The following is a 21,120-nucleotide window of genomic DNA, read 5'->3' on the forward strand; positions in this document are numbered from 1 at the left end:
GATGTTATTGGAACACTCTGGTTAATTGCAGGCGATTACGGGGCAGTCTCCTAATTTTATGTGGTGTTTAATTTATCTGCTCACATACGTCGCTCGCACTTCGTCTCGTAAAATATGACCTGACCTCACACTGACCAGCTTCTCGACTTGTACGAAATACACACATCCACTCTATATCGTAACTGGTTCTGGAGCATTGAGCACGCATTCTGGCGTAATAAAGCAACGCCTTCACGTGTTTCTGCCTTAATAGTTTGCTCTCTGACTTTTCCTGGCGTTCCCTTACTGACATGACTCAGAGTAATACTAGTCTACATAAAACGCAAAGTTTGTTAAAAATCAGTTTATAAAACACACCGTCAAATACAAACCATATTTTGTTTCACTCATAGGTGAAAATTTGAATTTACAGAAAAAAAATATATTTTCACATGTACGAAATTTGATAATGTGTAAGAAAAATATTGAAAAAAAATACCTTGTCAGTGTTACCCATTATCGTTATGTGCGAACCTGTTTTGGTTGACTGTTGATGGCGCATCATTGGATCTGCTGTTTTCCGACGAAGCTTCTTAACGAAATAATGTGAATGAAATCTGACTCAGAGCCCTAATGTCAATCGCACAAAGCACACTAGCTGTACGCTACGCTGGAGATGGAGATGGCAGTAAATAACTACTGTAATTTAGCAGAAAGGCATCCTTGAAAGTAGAATCGCCGTAACACTGGCGCCATAATAACTCAAAATTATCAGAAGAAATTGAAGAAATGTATGATGAAATAAAAGAAATTATTCAGATAGTGAAGGGAGACGAAAATTTAATAGTCATGGGTGACTGGAATTCGAGTGTAGGAAAAGGGAGAGAAGGAAACGTAGTAGGTGAATATGGATTGGGGCTAAGAAATGAAAGAGGAAGCCGCCTGGTAGAATTTTGCACAGAGCACAACTTAATCATAGCTAACACTTGGTTTAAGAATCATGATAGAAGGTTGTATACATGGAAGAACCCTGGAGATACTAAAAGGTATCAGATAGATTATATAATGGTAAGACAGAGATTTAGGAACCAGGTTTTAAATTGTAAGACGTTCCAGGGGCAGATGTGGACTCTGACCACAATCTATTGGTTATGACCTGTAGATTAAAACTGAAGAAACTGCAAAAAGGTGGGAATTTAAGGAGATGGGACCTGGATAAACTGAAAGAACCAGAGGTTGTACAGAGTTTCAGGGAGAGCATAAGGGAACAATTGACAGGAATGGGGGAAAGAAATACAGTAGAAGAAGAATGGGTAGCTTTGAGGGATGAAGTAGTGAAGGCAGCAGAGGATAAAGTAGGTAAAAAGACGAGGGCTAGTAGAAATCCTTGGGTAACAGAAGAAATATTGAGTTTAATTGATGAAAGGAGAAAATATAAAAATGCAGTAAATGAAGCAGGCAAAAAGGAATACAAACGTCTCAAAAATGAGATTGACAGGAAGTGCAAAATGGCTAAGCAGGGATGGCTAGAGGACAAATGTAAGGATGTAGAGGCTTATCTCACTAGGGGTAAGATAGATACTGCCTACAGGAAAATTAAAGAGACCTTTGGAGATAAGAGAACCACTTCTATGAACATCAAGAGCTCAGATGGAAACCCAGTTCTAAGCAAAGAAGGGAAAGCAGAAAGGTGGAAGGAGTATATAGAGGGTCTATACAAGGGCGATGTACTTGAGGACAATATTATGGAAATGGAAGAGGATGTAGATGAAGATCAAATGGGAGATACTATACTGCGTGAAGAGTTTGACAGAGCACTGAAAGACCTGAGTCGAAACAAGGCCCCCGGAGTAGACAACATTCCATTGGAACTACTGACGGCCTTGGGAGAGCCAGTCCTGACAAAACTCTACCATCTGGTGAGCAAGATGTATGAAACAGGCGAAACACCCTCAGACTTCAAGAAGAATATAATAATTCCAATCCCAAAGAAAGCAGGTGTTGACAGATGTGAGAATTACCGAACAATCAGTTTAATAAGCCACAGCTACAAAATACTAACACGAATTCTTTACAGACGAATGGAAAAACTGGTAGAAGCCGACCTCGGGGAAGATCAGTTTGGATTCCGTAGAAATACTGGAACACGTGAGGCAATACTGACCTTACGACTTATCTTAGAAGAAAGATTAAGGAAAGGCAAACCTACGTTTCTAGCATTTGTAGACTTAGAGAAAGCTTTTGACAATGTTGACTGGAATACTCTCTTTCAAATTCTAAAGGTGACAGGGGTAAAATACAGGGAGCGAAAGGCTATTTACAATTTGTACAGAAACCAGATGGCAGTTATAAGAGTCGAGGGACACGAAAGGGAAGCAGTGGTTGGGAAGGGAGTAAGACAGGGTTGTAGCCTCTCGCCGATGTTATTCAATCTGTATATTGAACAAGCAGTGAAGGAAACAAAAGAAAAATTCGGAGTAGGTATTAAAATCCATGGAGAAGAAATAAAAACTTTGAGGTTCGCCGATGACATTGTAATTCTGTCAGAGACAGCAAAGGACTTGGAAGAGCAGTTGAACGGAATGGATGGTGTCTTGAAGGGAGGATATAAGATGAACATCAACAAAAGCAAAACGAGGATAATGGAATGTAGTCGAAGTAAGTCTGGTGATGTTGAGGGTATTAGATTAGGAAATGAGACACTTAAAGTAGTAAAGGAGTTTTGCTATTTGGGGAGCAAAATAACCGATGATGGTCGAAGTAGAGAGGATATAAAATGTAGACTGGCAATGGCAAGGAAAGCGTTTCTGAAGAAGAGAAATTTGTTAACATCGAGTATAGATTTAAGTGTCAGGAAGTCGTTTCTGAAAGTATTTGTATGGAGTGTAGCCATGTATGGAAGTGAAACATGGACGATAAATAGTTTGGACAAGAAGAGAATAGAAGCTTTCGAAATGTGGTGCTACAGAAGAATGCTGAAGATTAGATGGGTAGATCACATAACTAATGAGGAGGTACTGAATCGGATTGGGGAGAAGAGGAGTTTGTGGCACAACTTGACCAGAAGAAGGGATCGGTTGGTAGGACATGTTCTGAGGCATCAAGGGATCACCAATTTAGTATTGGAGGGCAGCGTGGAGGGTAAAAATCGTAGGGGGAGACCAAGAGATGCATACACTAAGCAGATTCAGAAGGATGTAGGTTGCAGTAGGTACTGGGAGATGAAGAAGCTTGCACAGGATAGAGTAGCATGGAGAGCTGCATCAAACCAGTCTCAGGACTGAAGACCACAACAACAACAACAATGTCAGTAGGGTTAACTTTCTCATTTTCTCTGTAACTGTTAGACACTGCAGTTTATTTAATATTTGGTAATTAAAATTTGGTTTTATTCTGTATAAATAGACAATCGGCCACTTCAATTGTTCATGATCACAACTGTAAAAGGAAGAAAAATCAGGTTCAAGCCAAGTCGAGTGCATTAGCGACAGAGGACTAACTCAATCTCTCAAGGATGTAGCCTGATTAAGGAAATGATCCTATCATGCATGTGAAGTCATAAAAACTGCAGAGAATATAAGTTATGACAGCCAAAATTGAATAACCTCAGCGCTACGTCACTCGTCTCTTCGTGGTCAGAAGTATTATGAAAAGTTGAAATTAGAAACATAACTATTTATATTTTATTACGTCCCACATGGGATCACGTGAGCTAAAGCTGCTTGGTCGTGAAACTACCTGTACATCACAGAGTGGTGGTTGGTTAACTTGTAAACAATTAATGAAATTAACGTAACGAACCAAGTTGTCGGAGTGTGCATCATAAATAACATACAACAGAGAGATTTTCTCAATTACTGCGATGAATTCCCGTACAGTGTACGAGGGGTGTACTGCAAGGAAAACTTGAATATGAATACTTGCCGTTTATCACTCAATTGTTTCCGGTTCTGCTGGAAGCCTACTGAAAATGAAATCTGCTGAGTAGTGCATACCTTTGTGCACAGTGTTTAAGGAAGCGTTATCCAAGTGCATATCGTTTTTCTGTCTCTTGTTCACTGAATGAATATTCAGTCTCTTCTGAATAAGTCAGTACTGTCAACAATAAACCCCAAGCTGCAATGTACTGAGTTTTTTTTATAAATTAGTTATACAAAAGTCACCATTAATTGTGAAAAATTTAAATAACTCACAGAAATTTTTGATACAGCACTGAATGCATTATATGCTCAAGTTTTACTTACAGCTGACTCAGCAAAACGTAAAGGAGCGTAAATCTTGTTACAGTTCAGAGCGCAAAAAATTATTTACATTACACTAGTCCAGTACTTGTTCGATTACGTGATGCGGTTTCTGTTCACCCCATATCCAGACTTCAAGCCAATTCACTCTACCACAGGTGAGGAAGGTGGCTTCGTCACGGAACACAATTTTGTTAAGAAAATCATCTTCAGTCTGCATTTTGTTGAACATTTCAACACAAAAATCAGCTCGTTTTTCTTTGTCACTTCCTCTTAAAGCTTGCAACAGTGCCATTGTGCACACGGGATTCGCATTCGGGAGGGCGACGGTTCAATCCCGTGTCCGACCATCCTGATTTAGGTTTTCCGTGATTTCCCTAAATCGCTTCATGCAAAGGCCGGGATGGTTCCTTTGACAGGGGACGGCCAACTTCCTTTCCCATCCTTCCCTAATCCAATGAGACCGATGACCTCACTGTTTGGTCTCTTCCCCCAAATCAGTCGAGTCCAGTTCCATTGTGTAGGTTTTGAATGGCAGGCGTTTCCTAAATACCTTCCACACTGTAACAGCTGGCATGTTGCTTCTAAGCTCGCGCATCTCACTGATTTGACCAGACTACGAATGTACGAGGTGCATTCAAGTTCTAAGGCCTCCGATTTTTTTTCTAATTAACTACTCACCCGAAATCGGTGAAACTGGAGTTACTTCTCGACGTAATCGCCCTGCAGACGTACACATTTTTCACAACGCTGACGCCATGATTCCATGGCAGCGGCGAAGGCTTCTTTAGGAGTCTGTTTTGACCACTGGAAAATCGCTGAGGCAATAGCAGCACGGCTGGTGAATGTGCGGCCACGGAGAGTGTCTTTCATTGTTGGAAAAAGCTAAAAGTCACTAGGAGCCAGGTCAGGTGGGTAGCACGCGTCTCGTGGTCGTGCGGTAGCGTTCTCGCTTCCCACGCCCGGGTTCCCGGGTTCGATTCCCGGCGGGGTCAGGGATTTTCTCTGCCTCGTGATGGCTGGGTGTTGTGTGATGTCCTTAGGTTAGTTAGGTTTAAGTAGTTCTAAGTTCTAGGGGACTGATGACCATAGCTGTTAAGTCCCATAGTGCTCAGAGCCATTTGAACCAATCAGGTGAGTAGGGAGCATGAGGAATCACTTCAAAGTTGTTATCACGAAGAAACTGTTGCGTAACGTTAGCTCGATGTGCGGGTGCGTTTGTCTTGGTGAAACAGCACACGCGCAGCCCTTCCCGGACGTTTTTGTTCCAGTGCAGGAAGGAATTTGTTCTTCAAAACATTTTCGTAGGATGCACCTGTTACCGTAGTGCCCTTTGGTACGCAATGGGTGAGGATTACGCCCTCGCTGTCCCAGAACATGATGAACACCATCATTTTTTCAGCACTGGCGGTTACCCGAAATTTTTTTGGTGGCGGTGAATCTGTGTGCTTCCATTGAGCTGAATGGCGCTTTGTTTCTGGATTGAAAAATGGCATCCACGTCTCATCCATTGTCACAACCGACGAAAAGAAAGTTCCATTCATGCTGTCGTTGCGCGTCAACATTGCTTGGCAACATGCCACACGGGCAGCCGTGTGGTCGTCCGTCAGCATTCGGGGCACCCACCTGGATGACACTTTTCGCATTTTCGGGTCGTCATGCTGGATTGTGTGCACAGAACCCACAGAAATGCCAACTCTGGAGGCGATCTGTTCAACAGTCATTCGGCGATCCCCCAAAACAATTCTCTCCACTTTCTCGATCATGTCGTCAGACCGGCTTGTGCGAGTCCGAGGTTGTTTCGGTTTGTTGTCACACGATGTTCTGCCTTCATTAAACTGTCGCACCCACGAACGCACTTTCGACACATCCATAACTCCATCACCACATGTCTCCTTCAACTGTCGATGAATTTCAATTGGTTTCACACCACGCAAATTCAGAAAACGAATGATTGCACGCTGTTCAAGTAAGGAAAACGTCGCCATTTTAAGTATTTGAAACAGGTCTCATTCTCGCCGCTGGCGGTAAAATTCCATCTGCCGTACGGTGCTGCCATCTCTGGGACGTATTGACAATGAACGCGGCCCCATTTTAAAACAATGTGCATGTTTCTATCTCTTTCCAGTCCGCAGAAAAAAAATCGGAGGCCTTAGAACTTGAATGCACCTCGTAACTTGTCCAATTGTCGCGTCGGAGAGAGGCTGCTGGCCGACTCTGATCCGGCGTCGTATGCGATACCCACCCACTTTTGGTGAAACGGTTGTATCAGTTAATAAAAGTTTGTCTTTGAGTGGTGGCTTCCGATGTTTAGTCCTGAATTGTCTTATAACTGCACCTGCCGATTTGGATCCATGAAATCATAAACAAAACTGCGCACGCTCTGGACCGTTATAAGACTCCATGATGACTGTTGGAATAATTCATTCGCGCTTGCTCTTAGTGGGAATGTCGGGAACTATTAGTGTTAAGCCGGAATGAAAGTTGAAGGCATACTGCAGTCGTTGCTGTATCAAACACTACTGTAAGTTATTTATCTTTTTCACAATTATAGATTATTTTGTATAACTAGTTTATAAACACCCTATATGTTGAAGGACGGTATAGTTAGATTTTCGAGACGTCTGATCAACGCCCTACAAGCAGTTCGTGAACTGGCACAGTAAGTCAGTCTGACCACCTTTTTATAGGCGAGTGCACTAACTTGCCACATAACTGAACGCTGTACGAGATAGCAGAGCGAAAGTAAGCAAAGTAAAGAAGTAACTAAAGATGGTCGAAATATGCGTAAATAAAAACACATAAAAAGTGGCTGTTTGCTTATCTTTAGCAAAGCAAAGAAGCCTTCATGATTTAGTGGCATAGTGGAGATTATTCTGATAGTTAAAATAGTAGCATTCGGTTTCTACACAAAATCTTCCATGAAAGAAATCCCTCTATCTTCAGTGGCAAGAGCCGGCCGCTGTGGCCGAGCGGATCTAGGCGGTTCAGTCCGCAACTGCTCTGCTGCTATGGTCGCAGGTTCGAATCCTGCCTCGGACATGGACGTGTGTGATGTCCTTAGATTAGTTAGGTTTAAGTAGTTCTAAGTTCTAGGGGACTGATGACCTCAGATGTTAAGTCCCATAGTGCTCAGAGCCAACTGAATCATTTAGTGGCAAGAATTTAAAATGGTCGATCGACTTCAATGACAGTATGGCCAACCTGGGACAAACAGTTTCACTTTTACGACAGTAACAAAAAAAATGGTTCAAATGGCTCTGAGCACTATGGGACTCAACTGCTGTGGTTATCAGTCCCTAGAACTTAGAACTACTTAAACCTAACTAACCTAAGGACATCACACAACACCCAGCCATCACGAGGCAGAGAAAATCCCTGACCCCGCCGGGAATCGAACCCGGGTGTGGGAAGCGAGAACGCTACCGCACGACCACGAGATGCGGGCACGACAGTAACATGTCAAAAAGTGTATGTTCTGCGATTTGTTGCAGTTAAGCGTTAATCTCTTCTCAGAAAACCACGTGCCGATGTTACCGACAACCATATTACCTACACCATTTATATTTCTTTCCACGTCTCTCTTAATAACAGCAGTGCCATCTCCAAAGAGAAAACTTTTTGACTCATCTGCCATGTTTAGTGGCAGATCATTAATGTACACAAGAAAGGCAACGAACCTGGAAGGGAAACCTGTGACATCCACCAGTTTCCTCGACCCCAGTCAGAATCACATGTCTTCCCTGTCTGTTGACAACTGGAGGAGAACCTTTTATTTCCTGACCTCCCTAGTCTCATATCGTTCCAACCTACGCGGGAGTATTGCATGGTCCACAGGATCAAATGCATTCGTTAAATCAATGAAAATATCTACTGTCTTCAACCTACCATTTAGTCTGCTGTTGCGTCACGCACTGGATCTGCAAACAATAAAAGATACGGGGAGAAGCCGATGGCAAGTGGAAGCTTTTAACTGGACTACTAGAGACAGGCAAACAGCACAGTTGGCAGTAAGGCACACTTGAAAGGCAGAATCGCGTTCATGTGGTGATCCGACACAGTTATAACTTGCTCATAGAGTTTGCACTGCATATGCTCAGCAATACCTACAAGAGTTCTACGGTCGCAGGTTCGAATCCTGCCTCGGGCATGGATGTGTGTGATGTCCTTAGGTTAGTTAGGTTTAAGTAGTTCTAAGTTCTAGGGGACTTATGACCACAGATGTTGAGTCCCATAGTGCTCAGAGCCATTTGAACCATTTGAACCTACAAGAGTTCGACTTCAGTAATAATCCGGACAATGTGGAAGCCAATATTTTAAATCTTGCCCACGATACTTTCGCAGCACTATTCGGGGATTTCCGAGGAGCTAAGGTCGGTCAGTGACACGTGCTGACATAGCAAAATTGAATCGGTGTTGAAGAGGAACTCTGGAATTTTTCGTAACACATTTTATGGTACCAGGGCTTGTGTCGGTCATTAACAGTGTGTACACAGATCATACGGGGCCGGCGCCTCAGCCAGAAATCGGTGATGACTGCAAAAGCCACCTTAAGTTCTCTCTGAAGCTGACCTGCTCGTAGCTCCCATCATAGGTAATAAAACTCAGCAGGTTGTCCTCGACGTCGAGTGTTCATCTGAGACAAGGGTATCACCAGCAGTGCCCCAGGGAAGCGTGACAGAACCGCTGTTATTCTCATTATACGGGATGATCAAAAAGTCTGTTAACTTTTGGAAATGCCACAGGGCCACGGATATTATACATGAAATGCGGTAGCAATCATTAAAACAAAACCGTTTTTCGCTGCGGCAAGACCTTCTCGTGAAATTTCAATCACCTACTTCTCCCTCAGAGTGCGATCACCATACTAAAATACGAGAAATAAGACCTCGTAAGGAAAGATGTAAGTACACTACTGGCCATTAAAATTGCTACACCACGAAGATGACGTGCTACAGGCGCAAAATTTAACCGACAGGAAGAAGATGCTGTGATATGCAAATGATTAGCTTTTCGGAGTATTCACTCAAGGTTGGCGCCTGTGCGACACCTACAACGTGCTGACGTGAGGAAAGTTTCCAGCTTATTTCTCATACACACACAGCAGTTGACCGGCGTTGCCTGGTGAAACGTTGTTGTAATGTCTCATGTAAGGACGAGAAATGCGTACCATCAGGTTTCCGACTTTGATTAAAGTCGGATTGTAGCCTATCGCGATTGTGTTTTATCGTATCGCGACATTGCTGCTGGCGTTGGTCGATAACAGTGACTGTTGGCAGAATATGGAATCGGTGGGTTCAGGAAGATAATACGGAGCGCCGTGCTCGATCCCAACGGCCTAGTAACACTAGCAGTAGAGATGACAGGCATCTTATCCGCATGGCTGTAACGGATCGCACAGCCACGTCTCGATCCCTGAGTCAACATATGGGGACGTTTGCAGGACAACAACCATCTGCACGATCAGTTCGACGACGTTTGCAGCAGCATGGACTATCAGCTAGAAGACCATGGCTGCGGTTACCCTTGACGCTGCATCACAGACAGGAGCGCCAGCGATTGTGTACTCAACGACGAACCTGGTTGCACGAATGGCGAAACATCATTTTTTCGGATGAATCCAGGTTCTGTTTACAGCATCATAATGGTCTCATCCGTGTTTGGCGACATCGCGTTCAACGCAGATTGGAAGCGCGTATGCGTCATCGCCATACTGGCGTATCATCCGGCGTGATGGTATGGGGTGCCATTGGTTACACGTCTCGGTCACCTCTTGTTCGCATTGACGGCACTTTGAACAGTGGACGTTACATTTCAGACGTGTTACGACCCGTGGCTCTACCCTTCATTTGATCCCTGCGAATCGCTACATTTCAGCAGATAATGCACGACCGCTTGTTACAGGTCCTGTATGGGCCTTTCTGGATACAGGAAATGTTCGACTGCTGCCCTGGCCAGCACATTCTCCAGATCTCTTACCAATTGGAAACGCCTGGTCATTGGTGGCCGAGCAACTGGCTCGTCACAACACGCCAGTCACTACTCTTGATGAACTGTGGTATCGTGTTGAAGCTGCATGGGCAGCTGTACCTGTACACGCCATCCAAGCTCTGACTCAATGCCCAGGCGTATGAAGGCCGTTATTACGGCCAGAGATGGCTGTTCTGGGTACTGATTTCTCAGGATCTATGCACCCAAATTGCGTGAAAATGTAATCACATCTCATTTCTAGTATAATATATTTGTCCAATGAATACCCGTTTATCATGTGCAATTCTTCTTGGTGTAGCAATTTGAATGGCCAGTAGTGTATTTGTTTTTCCCGTACTCTGTTCGAGAGTGGAACATTAGAGAAGTAGCTTAAAGGTAGTTCGATGAATCCTCTGGCACGCGCTTCATTGTGAATTGCAGAGAAATCATGTAGATGTAGATATAGGATGAGTCATTTTACATCTATCTATAAGTTCCCCGACGCGGCGTTTTTCTGTCTGTACATGAACTTATCTCATCAACCGCTGCAGGGATTTTAATACGGCGATACATGCATTTACTACGAACTTAATTTTTCCTTTTACTGTCAGCAAACATCCTTACTTTACCCTGAATAATCCTTCTCTGCCTATTATTCCGATCATGCTGCAGATGTGAACAGCTACGTAACATTCCGTATTTACACACAGACGAAGCCACATCCTCGGGAGGGACACATTCCACTTAGCGCTTAATTGCACAGCGAGGCCTCGGGGAGGTACTGTCTCCGCTCCCCGACCAGACGTGCTGTTGCGCACCGACATGCCGAAGCAATTTAGCCGGCGGGATGCCAGGAATGTTTCACTTTTTTTCCCCCCTTCCTTTTTCTTTTCGCCGCGAGAAATGATCGGCCAATACCGATGCCTGAGGCTGCAATTATCCTCGTTCCTTCGCCCGGACGTAATCTGCGGCAATGAGCGTGGTGCGGCAAAGCAATACTGCCATAGTCATGGAAGCGGACGGAGTGGGAAAGGAGGGAGTTGGAGAGTAGAGGGTTTGGTGAGTAGGGGAGGGGCTGGGGGGGAGGTGAGGGCAGGCAATGAGCCGTGCGCCGGAGCAGCCGCGGTCAGCGGTCGGTGGTCGGCGGTCGGCGGTCGGCGACACGGCAGAGCCGCGGGTCGCTCGGCGCGGTTTTTCCTGCGCCGCCGCCGGGGCGAATGTTTGTGGTTACAGACGTGACGATGACGCATGCGCTACGTGACGCCACTTTGAGTCACGTGGTGGCTTCCCACGGCTCCGCCGCTTCCCGTAATAGCTGCCACCACTTAACACCGGGCTAAATGTAACCCACATCGCACGTACTAATCTCGGCGAGGCGTCCACCCTTCCTCCCTCCGTCTCTCCCATTCTTCTCCCACGCGTTCTCCTCCGCCGGTTTATTCGTAATCGCGGCGATCACGATTGCGGTTTTATTCCGATAGCGCGATTCGCCTCGTGCTGGTGGGAGGGGGGGGGGGGGAGGGGGAAGGGGGGGGGGACTAAGCTGCTATCTCGAAATCTCGAATCGGCTAGCTCCGCCTGTAGACAGGTGTTAGCGACTTGTGTATTACACTCGCCACACTGCCGCCACTCGCCGAATTCAAACACGCGGCCCTTCCCCGCCTCTTGCGAGCATATGAAGCCCATTATCATTCTCTGCGGAGCGCTTATTTTGGCTACCAACGGCTGAGATAGCATCGCATGAAATGTGATTCCCATACATCATATCTCCTGGAACGCTGCCGTCGACAATAGCTTCTAGAAGCTGTTCAGTTGAAAAGTCACTTTGCCACGAATCACCGTGTTGTGTTCTTCCCCCTTTCTTGTCACCTGCATTTATACTGATTTCGTTTGCTCTCCTGTGTTAACATCCTCCTGTCATAATAGCATTTACACCCAACATCTTCGATTATTTGTTGGATATATTCCGATCTTGGTCTTCCCCTACTGTTTTTGCTCTCTGCGGGCCCCTCTCGTATCACTGAAGTTATACACTCATTTGTTCACGAAAGTGTTCTCATTCAGTCCCTTGTTCTAAAGCTTTCCACATATTCCCGTCTGCATGCGGTGGCTTCCGATTCGAGATAGCAGCTTCTACCATTCTGCGGAGAACATCCTCAAAAATGGTTCAAATGGCTCTGAGCACTATGGGACTCAACTGCTGTGGTCATCAGTCCCCTAGAACTTAGAACTAATTAAACCTAACTAACCTAAGGACATCACACACATCCATGCCCGAGGCAGGACTCGAACCCGCGACCGCAGCAGCAGCGCGGCTCCGGACTGGAGCGCGCAGAACTGCACGACCACCGCGGCCGGAAGGACATCCTCACTTGCTATCATATCAGTGCACGAAATTTGTAGCTTTCTCCTTTAACACTGCACCTCCACCACTTCTTTTCAGGTTTGTACGCTGCTAATTGTATGGATTTCTACTGTCAACTGAAAATAATTTTTAGTTTCTTACATGCATGGTTCAAAGGGCACATACTATTGATGATCCACAGCTGCACGAAATCACTCGAAATTAATTCGCTGAATGCGTATTCCTTGACATCATCTGTATCGGGTATAGATCTAATACCCAGATGTGGCACATAATAGCCGAAGTCGTTAAGGCGACCGCTCGTGATAAGCGAGGAATGCGAGTTTGAGTCCTGCTCTAGTACAGATTTTCATAGGCCAGTTTCGTGTATACTGAATACAGCTGAAGTCAAGGAATACGCGTTCTGCTGTGGATCGTCAACAGCGTGTGCCCATTCAGACATGCACGTTAGTATTACAAGCCTAGATGCGCACACGACAATAACAACATTGGTCTCGATTCCTCGTTTTCTCCAAGTAACGTTGCGAGCATCAGGTGATGAGTTCAGTGCACTACGATATAAGGATGTAGACAATGTGACATACCGAAGGTTTGGTTTCTGCAGTGAGCATGCACGGATAACCGAATCGGTTCAGGCGACCACTCGCGATACGTGGAAAACCAGAATTCGAGTCCTGGTCTGGCACAAATTTTCAAACGTCATTGTCAGATAGTGAATCCATACCTACAACAGCTGACGACAAAGAATTCGCATTCAGCGAATTAATTTCAAGTTCTGGGTTAGCTACAGCAACTTTATCCTGTTAACAAGCAACATGCGCAGACAGCGTGAATTTTGGTGAACGAAACATTCCCCTGAATAGCCTCCGAAAACGATATGGGTGAATCCACGTCTATACCACTGACACACTGAAACCACACACATCTGATTACGTGTCTCGCCACATTCTCTTGGAACAGATTCAGTAAACCGGTCACCAAAAAGTTGCTCGTGTTGTCTACAAAAACTTAATGTGCGAACCACTAGTTAAAGCTCTGTCAAGGCCAAAACACATTCTTATACAAAAATGCGTCTCGTCATCTCCTCGTATTAGCATTTCAAGTACGCTATCAGGACGTATTATGAAACATACTTAAATTATTTACTTCGAATGTAAGCGCGAATTCCGTTCTTGAATTCTCCTCGGGACATTTAGCTAGTAAATTGGTTGATGTATATCGCTGTTTTCATTACTTTCTTGTATGCCATCTTCTGTAAGTAACCTGACAAAACCTCGCTAGACATTGATCAGTAAGTTAAGTATACACTCAGTTTCGCTCTGCGGTCGCTACAGGAGACCTGCAGAAATCAAGTAAAATTTAAAGAAGCCACTCCGCTGAGCTCAAACTTGCAGCCAAAGGTGTTCTTTGATACACTAAAACTGTCGGTCAAGAAAGTTGTTGCTCGAAATTTGCAGTTCTTGTGCGCCGCACTAGATAAGTTACTTATCCTGGTCTCAACATTAGTCACAAAACTTGAGCACAGGGAACAGGAATTCATTATCTGAACAGAGAAGTTCACATTTAGCAAACATGGAACTGTACAGTGAAATAGCCAGGAAGAAAATCGGAATAGGTTCGTATTTGGGGAAGTAATATTTTCTTGTCGTATAACACAATATAGGCTGCCAGTGTAATTCACATCATATTTCCACTTCTCCAGGAGGTCAAATACTTCTCCTTATACTAAAATTAGTGCGTTATCTTCCCAAAAGTTAATCCAGTCCTGCCTAAGGACTCTTGCAACGTTTGCTTCTCACAGGAACAAACGCAACCAGTGCCCAAAATTGTTATCTTGGGCCTTTGAGAATACAAGGAAAAAGTTATAGAGAATTATTACATTATTTTACTTCAGTGGGAGTGGTTTCCATGTATAACGCAAACACAGAAACTCATAATGAATAATTTACATTTCTTACATCAGTGGCGCCCGAATGTTTGTTCCTTTCTTGACAACACTTCGTTTCTTTAGTAACTGTTGTGTAATGTGGTGGACTCAACGATGGAATATCATTCGACATTGTGTCAATAGCTTATTAAACATCCAAATTGGCAGACAGAAAGTCTTTGTATATGGCAGCAACCATTATTATACACAAACACATTTTTTTCTGTCTTGGTTATACTTTATTATTTATTTCTTTTTCTTTTTTCACATACACATTTTTTTCGTCTTGGCCACACTTCATTACTTATTTACTCGTATTTATTTACACGCTTAGGCTAACTGATGTCATAGGATCTGTCAAGAAACAAAAAGTGAAAACATGAGACAAAAATATTTTCTTAAAAAGAGAAAACTATCCATTTAATCGCAAGTTGTAAACGAAAATAATTCTGAAACCTCTAACGCTACTGGTGCTGTTTTTGATAAGACTGTAGGATAAGCGTCTTTCACTGGCCGTACACTGTGGTAACAAAACTCATGCACTTATACAGATGGAGGTAGTACCGCACTCACAGTGTATGAAATGGCAGGGCACTGGCGTAGCCATCATTTGCACTCGGGAGATTCATGGTTTCGGACGTGATAACGGCCGCAAGACGGGCTTTAACAGATTTTGAACGTGGAACAGTAGTTGGAGTTTGACGTGCGGGACATTCTAATTCGTGTATCGTTAGGAAATTCAATACTCTGAGATCCATATCTTTTGGATCCTAGACGACCGGAAAACCGTGGTCTGGTCAGATGACTCCCGGTTTCAGTTAGTAAGGGCCGACGGTTGAGTTCGAGTGTAGCGCAGACCCCACAAAGCCATGGACCCAAATTCTCAACAAGGCACAAGAAAAATTGTTCAAATGGCTCTGAGCACTATGGGACTTAACTGCTGTGGTCATCACACCCCTAGAACTTAGAACTACTTACACCTAACTAACCTGAGGACATCACACACACCCATGCCCGAGGCAGGATTCGAACCTGTGACCGTAGCGGTCGCACGGTTCCAGACTGTAGCGCCTAGAACTGCTCGGCCACCTCGGCCGGCGGTGTGGGCAGTGTTTACATGGAATGGACTGAGTCCTCCGGTCCAGCTGAAGCGATCATTAACTGTAAACGATTCTGTTTGGCCATTGGAGTCCATCTGCAGCCATTCATGGCCTTCACGTTCCCAGACAACGATGGAGTTCTTATGGATGACAATGAGCCATGTCACCAAGCCATAATTGTTATCTGACTCCAAAATGCTCAGTTGTTGACATCTTGTCAATCGAATTTTATGAAAGAAATGTCTGGTTAATATGGATTGTGAAATGCATACCTTAAGAACTACAGGAACTTTTTTTCGGTAAAACAGATGTGTCTCACAGTACTGAAAATGAGTAAGTTCCCGTAGCTCTAAAGGTTTTCACTTTAGATCTCATGTTACCTAGACCTTTTTTTCTTGTTTCGTTCTGTGATACCACCTCTGAAAGATGCCTACCCTACAGTCTTAGCAAAAACAGTAAGGGTACTGTCCGAGGTCCTAGAATGATCTTAGCTTATAATTTGCCACTCCGTAGTTTTAGGACCAAGGTCCCTTACCTCAAATTGATACATCTAGCCTTCTCCATCATCCTTGAATGTTTGTAAGGTCATCAAGGAATTCCCTGTATAGGGTCAAAAGGCTGTAGTAGATAAAAACTTCCTAAAACGAAGATGACATAAATATTTGATTCTGTAAAACAACCGGTTTCGACAGACGTTACTACAACCTTCATGTGTTATGAAGTCTTTTTGTTATTAAACGTATTCATTTTAAGTTGGGCCTCACGCCAGGTTGTTATGTGGGTAAAAAAAGCAGCACGTTATAAAGGGTTTATCATAACTAAAACACTTAAAAACATAAAGCACATTGTGGAGTTGGTCATGTCCGTATACGAGGGTTGGAACTTCAGTAGTGGCAACTATTTATTTACAGCTCGTACAAAATAGATACGTGTTTCAAAGTTTTACTGACCTTAAACGTAGTCACCTGCATTGTGTATAACCCGTTTCCAGCGATGTGGAGGTCGTAGGATACTCTTAGCAGTGCCAGTTGTGTTGACAGTTCGAGCGGCGCAGTCTATTGCCCGACGAATCTGTAGCAGTTCTGAAGCGAATGCCGTGAAGTGCTTGTGGCGTCACCGCCAGACACCACACTTGCTAGGTGGTAGCCTTTAAATCGGCCGCGGTCCGTTAGTATACGGCGGACCCGCGTGTCGCCACTATCGGTGATTGCAGACCGAGCGCCGCCACACGGCAGGTCTAGAGAGACTTCCTAGCACTCGCCCCAGTTGTACAGCCGACTTTGCTAGCGATAGTTCACTGTCTACATCCGCTCTCATTTGCCGAGACGACAGTTTAGCATAGCCTTCAGCTACGTCATTTGCTACGACCTAGCAAGGCACCATTATCAGTTACTATTGATATTGTGAATCATGTACTGTCAAAACCGACGTTCATCATTAATGGATTAAAGTTAAGTATTCCACCTGCTACGTCCGTTTTTCTAAATTCTAATTTCCTTGTCCTGTTCCAGACCTCACGCCAGCCTGCGTGAGCTAAAACGCGTGCCTTTCGGCCTCCTCTAGTAACACGGTGTTGGCTCTCCTGCCAACCATAACAGTGCTTCCTGCGGTTTAGAAATCGAGTTGAGCTCACGAGAACTTAAGTCAGGGAAGTGTAGTACGCGGTATAGCACTTAGCAGCCCCATCACTCAAACAAATCAGTAACAACTTGAACTGTACGTGCTTGAGCATTGTCCTGCAAAATGATGGTCAGGTCCTGCGGAAAGTGTCATCACTTCTGTCTCTATAGACGTCTGTCTATAGAGACAGAAGTGATGACACTTGCTGCAGGACCTGAACATCTGTTTGCAGGACAATGCTCCAGCACATACAGTGCAGGCTGTTACTTCAAATTGCTCTAAGTACTATGGGACTTAACATCTGAGGTCATCAGTCCCCTAGACTTAGAACTACTTCAACCTAAGTAACCTAAGGACATCACGCACAACTATGCACGAGGCAGGATTCGAACCTGCGACCGTAGCAGCAGCGCGGTTCCGGACTGAAGCGTCTAGAGCCGCTCGGCCACAGCGGCCGGCCAGCTGTTACTGGTTTGTTTGAGTGATGGGGTCTCTAAGTGCGATACCACCTACTGTACTCCCCTGACTTAAAGCCTCGTGAGTTTAACTCGATATCTAAACTGCAGGAGCCGGCCGCTATGAACGAGCGGTTCTAGACGCTTCAGTCTGGAACCGCGCTGCTGCTACGGTCACAGGTTAGAATCCTGCCTCGGGCGTGGATGTGTGTGATGTCCTTGGGTTAGTTAGGTTTAAGTAGTTCAAAGTCTGGGGGACTGATGACCTCATATGTTAAGTCCTATAGTGCTTAGAGCCAGAGCAACGGGTTGTACACTGTGCTGGTGACTACTTTGAAGGTCAGTAAAACTTTGAAACACGTATCTATCTTGAACGAGCTGTAAATAAATAGTTGTCACTATTAAAGCTCCAACCCTCGTATATACCTGAAAGATGATCGTTACGTCACAAAAATACAGTACACAATAGCACATAAGCTCGACATTTTCTAAACATTGAAAATCCACTTTAAACAGGGTAATATTGCGAAGATAACACTTGTTGTCTGCTCAAATGTCTTTTAGCTGTACCTTATAAGCCGTTTAAGGTAGATTTTCAGAGTTTGGAATATGCCCAGCTCATGTAAACATTTTTTTGAAACGTAACAATAATCTGTGAGCGATATATACAGGGTGTTTCTGTAAGAGCGTGCAAAAATTTAACAGGACATAGAGGTGCTCCAATTAACAATCTGAGGCAGGGAAGCTGGCGTCGGAGAAGCCAACATAAGGAGATAAAAGGAATAAAATCACATAACTGGGTACTTGTTTATTTACATTAGTCACTGACACAATGAAGTACCATTTGTACTGTATGTTACAAAATGTGCTGAAACTGACAGCCATCAACCTCAGTGCAAGCATGACATCGGCGAACAAGATTCTGAATCACCGTGAAAAATAACTCTAGTGTGTTTCGAGTCACATCAAAGGCAGCTACAATTCTGGCAACTAATTCCATCTTTGTATCCACTGGGGTCTCATACACAGGTGACTTTAGGTATCCCCATAGGAAATAATCAGGGGGATCCAGATCAGGTGACCTCGCAGGCCATGGAATAGGACCTCCCCTTACAAACCAGCAATCAGGAAATACTGTACCAGTACTGCTCGATCGTATTGTACTGTACGTCTCTGAATAGTACTGAATAATGAATGGGTCTGTAGGTGACTCATAGCACGTTCTATTATGGGACAACGCAAATACGATACAACAGAGCCACCTTATGGACACCCTGGAATTCAAGTTCGTCCTCCTTTTTTCGTTGCAGGAAATAAAGAATGTACATGTGAATAAACAGCGCAGTACGTGTAAACTTGTACGCATTTTAGTTGTAAATAAGCTGGAAAACAGTAATGCTAGACAAAGCGGTGGACAAGTTTACTTCCATATATCGTTAAGTTGGCTTCTCCACCTCAAATTCAAAAATGGTTCAAATGGCTCTGAGCACTATGGGACTCAACTGCTGTGGTCATTAGTCCCCTAGAACTTAGAAGTACTTAAACCTAAATAACCTAAGGACATCACACACATCCATGCCCGAGGCAGGATTCGAACCTGCGACCGTAGCAGTCGCACGGTTCCGGACTGCGCGCCTAGAACCGCGAGACCACCGCGGCCGGCCCACCTCAAATTCCCTACCTCAAATTGTTCAGTGGAGCATTATCTATGTTCTGTTACATTTTTGCACCCTCTTACGTAAACATCATGTATATGGACATAGTCATTTGCAGTAGATGCTTTATGTTTTTAAGTATTTTTTTATGACAAACGTTTTACAATGTGCTGTTTTTTCCCATATAACAATTTGTCGTGAGGTCCAGCTTAAAATTAACACGTTTCATAACAAAAAGATTTTATAAGACCTGAAGATGACAGTAAAGCCTGTCGAAACCGGTTGTTTTAATAAAGAAATATTTATGCGATCTTGGCTGTAGAAAGTTTTTCGCAACTAAAATAGATCACTTCCTCTGGCTTTTCCAAATTATAAAATCCAGTCTGTAGTAGATGTCATTCTTCATGAACTAGAGGGCGTTCGAAAATTCCCGTTACAAACTTCTAGGACTTGGAGAGGGGAGTGAGTACGACATGTGACGAGACCCTCTGGAGTCGGGTTGACGAACTCATGAGAGATAATCATCGGGTAACACAGATAGTGCCAACGGCCTTGCCGCAGTGGTAACACCGGTTCCCGTCAGATCACCGAAGTTAAGCGCTGTCGGGCTGGGCTAGCACTTGGATGGGTGACCATCCGGTCTGCCGAGCGCTGTTGGCAAGCGGGGTGCACTCAGCCCTTGTGAGGCAAACTGAGGAGCTACTTGATTAAGAAGTAGCGGCTCCGGTCTCGGAAACTGATATACGGCCAGGAGAGCGGTGTGCTGACCACATGCCACTCTATATCCGCATCCGGTGACGCCTATAGGCTGAGGATGACACGGAGGTCGGTCGGTACCGTTGGGCCTTCATGGCCTGTTCGGGAGGAGTTTAGTTTTAACACAGATACTAGTCTGAGGTACGTATGGCATATCATGAGAGCGTGTACAGGCCATCACTGCAGAACTGCGGTACAGAAAATTGGGCGGCCTGTGCGTACTTTGAATGCTCACTCCTGACATGAGAGGAGAGTCTACACATATTCTTTTGCGTTTTTAGAGTGAGGGTTATGGACTCCTTAACAACATTATGACAGGTGATGAAAGCCGAATTCACCATTTTGACCCAGATAACAAGAGAGCATTTGCGGAGTCCCGCCACAAAGCATCACTGACGCCAAAAAGTTCAATCGCATGCCATCAGGAGGCAGAGTCATATTCACAGTGTTCTGGTATGTTCAAGATGTGGCGCATTGTGATTTATGGCTGAAGGCACTTCCACTGATGGCTACTGCGAGATCCTTAGGAAACAAGAAGCACGAATTCGAAGAGTTCGTCAAGATGTGAAGCACCGTCTCCTTCAGCTCGTCAGTGCCACACCCCACGCGAGACACTGTGACGTCAGCAACAATCCGACACTGGATTTGCTGTTATGGATCATCCTCCACACAGTCCTCACTTGGCCACTTCCGATTTTCATCTGTTTCCAAAACTTAATAAGCTTCACCTTCGATAAGTTCACTTTGATAATGGTGAAGCAGTGCAAGGAGAGGTGAGGTTGTGGCTCCGTCAACAAACATTCTGCAGTGAGGGCATCAACAAAACTTGTCTGTTGTTAGGTGAACTGTGTTCATCGTTGAGGGGATTATGTTAAGACATAAATACGTAGACACATCCCCTTAGAGAAATTATGAATGACTTAGCTGATAAACCTCTTACGTTATTTGATTTTGAAACAGCTGAGCAAAACTGAACATACTCAGACATTTCTCTCTTTACTTATTCTGATCAACAGTAAACTGACACACAATATTTTTAGTTCAACGCAATC

The 21,120-nt window shown here is 44.4% G+C and overlaps 1 pseudogene; it reads left to right on the plus strand.

The window, feature by feature from the left end:
• The first annotated feature begins 19,854 nt into the window (after positions 1 to 19,854).
• Positions 19,855 to 19,972, plus strand: LOC126254200 (5S ribosomal RNA; annotated as a pseudogene).
• Positions 19,973 to 21,120: the final 1,148 nt, after the last annotated feature.

This window comes from Schistocerca nitens, chromosome 4 (assembly GCF_023898315.1).
Source record: "Schistocerca nitens isolate TAMUIC-IGC-003100 chromosome 4, iqSchNite1.1, whole genome shotgun sequence".
Classification (NCBI taxonomy): Eukaryota; Metazoa; Arthropoda; class Insecta; order Orthoptera; family Acrididae; genus Schistocerca; species Schistocerca nitens.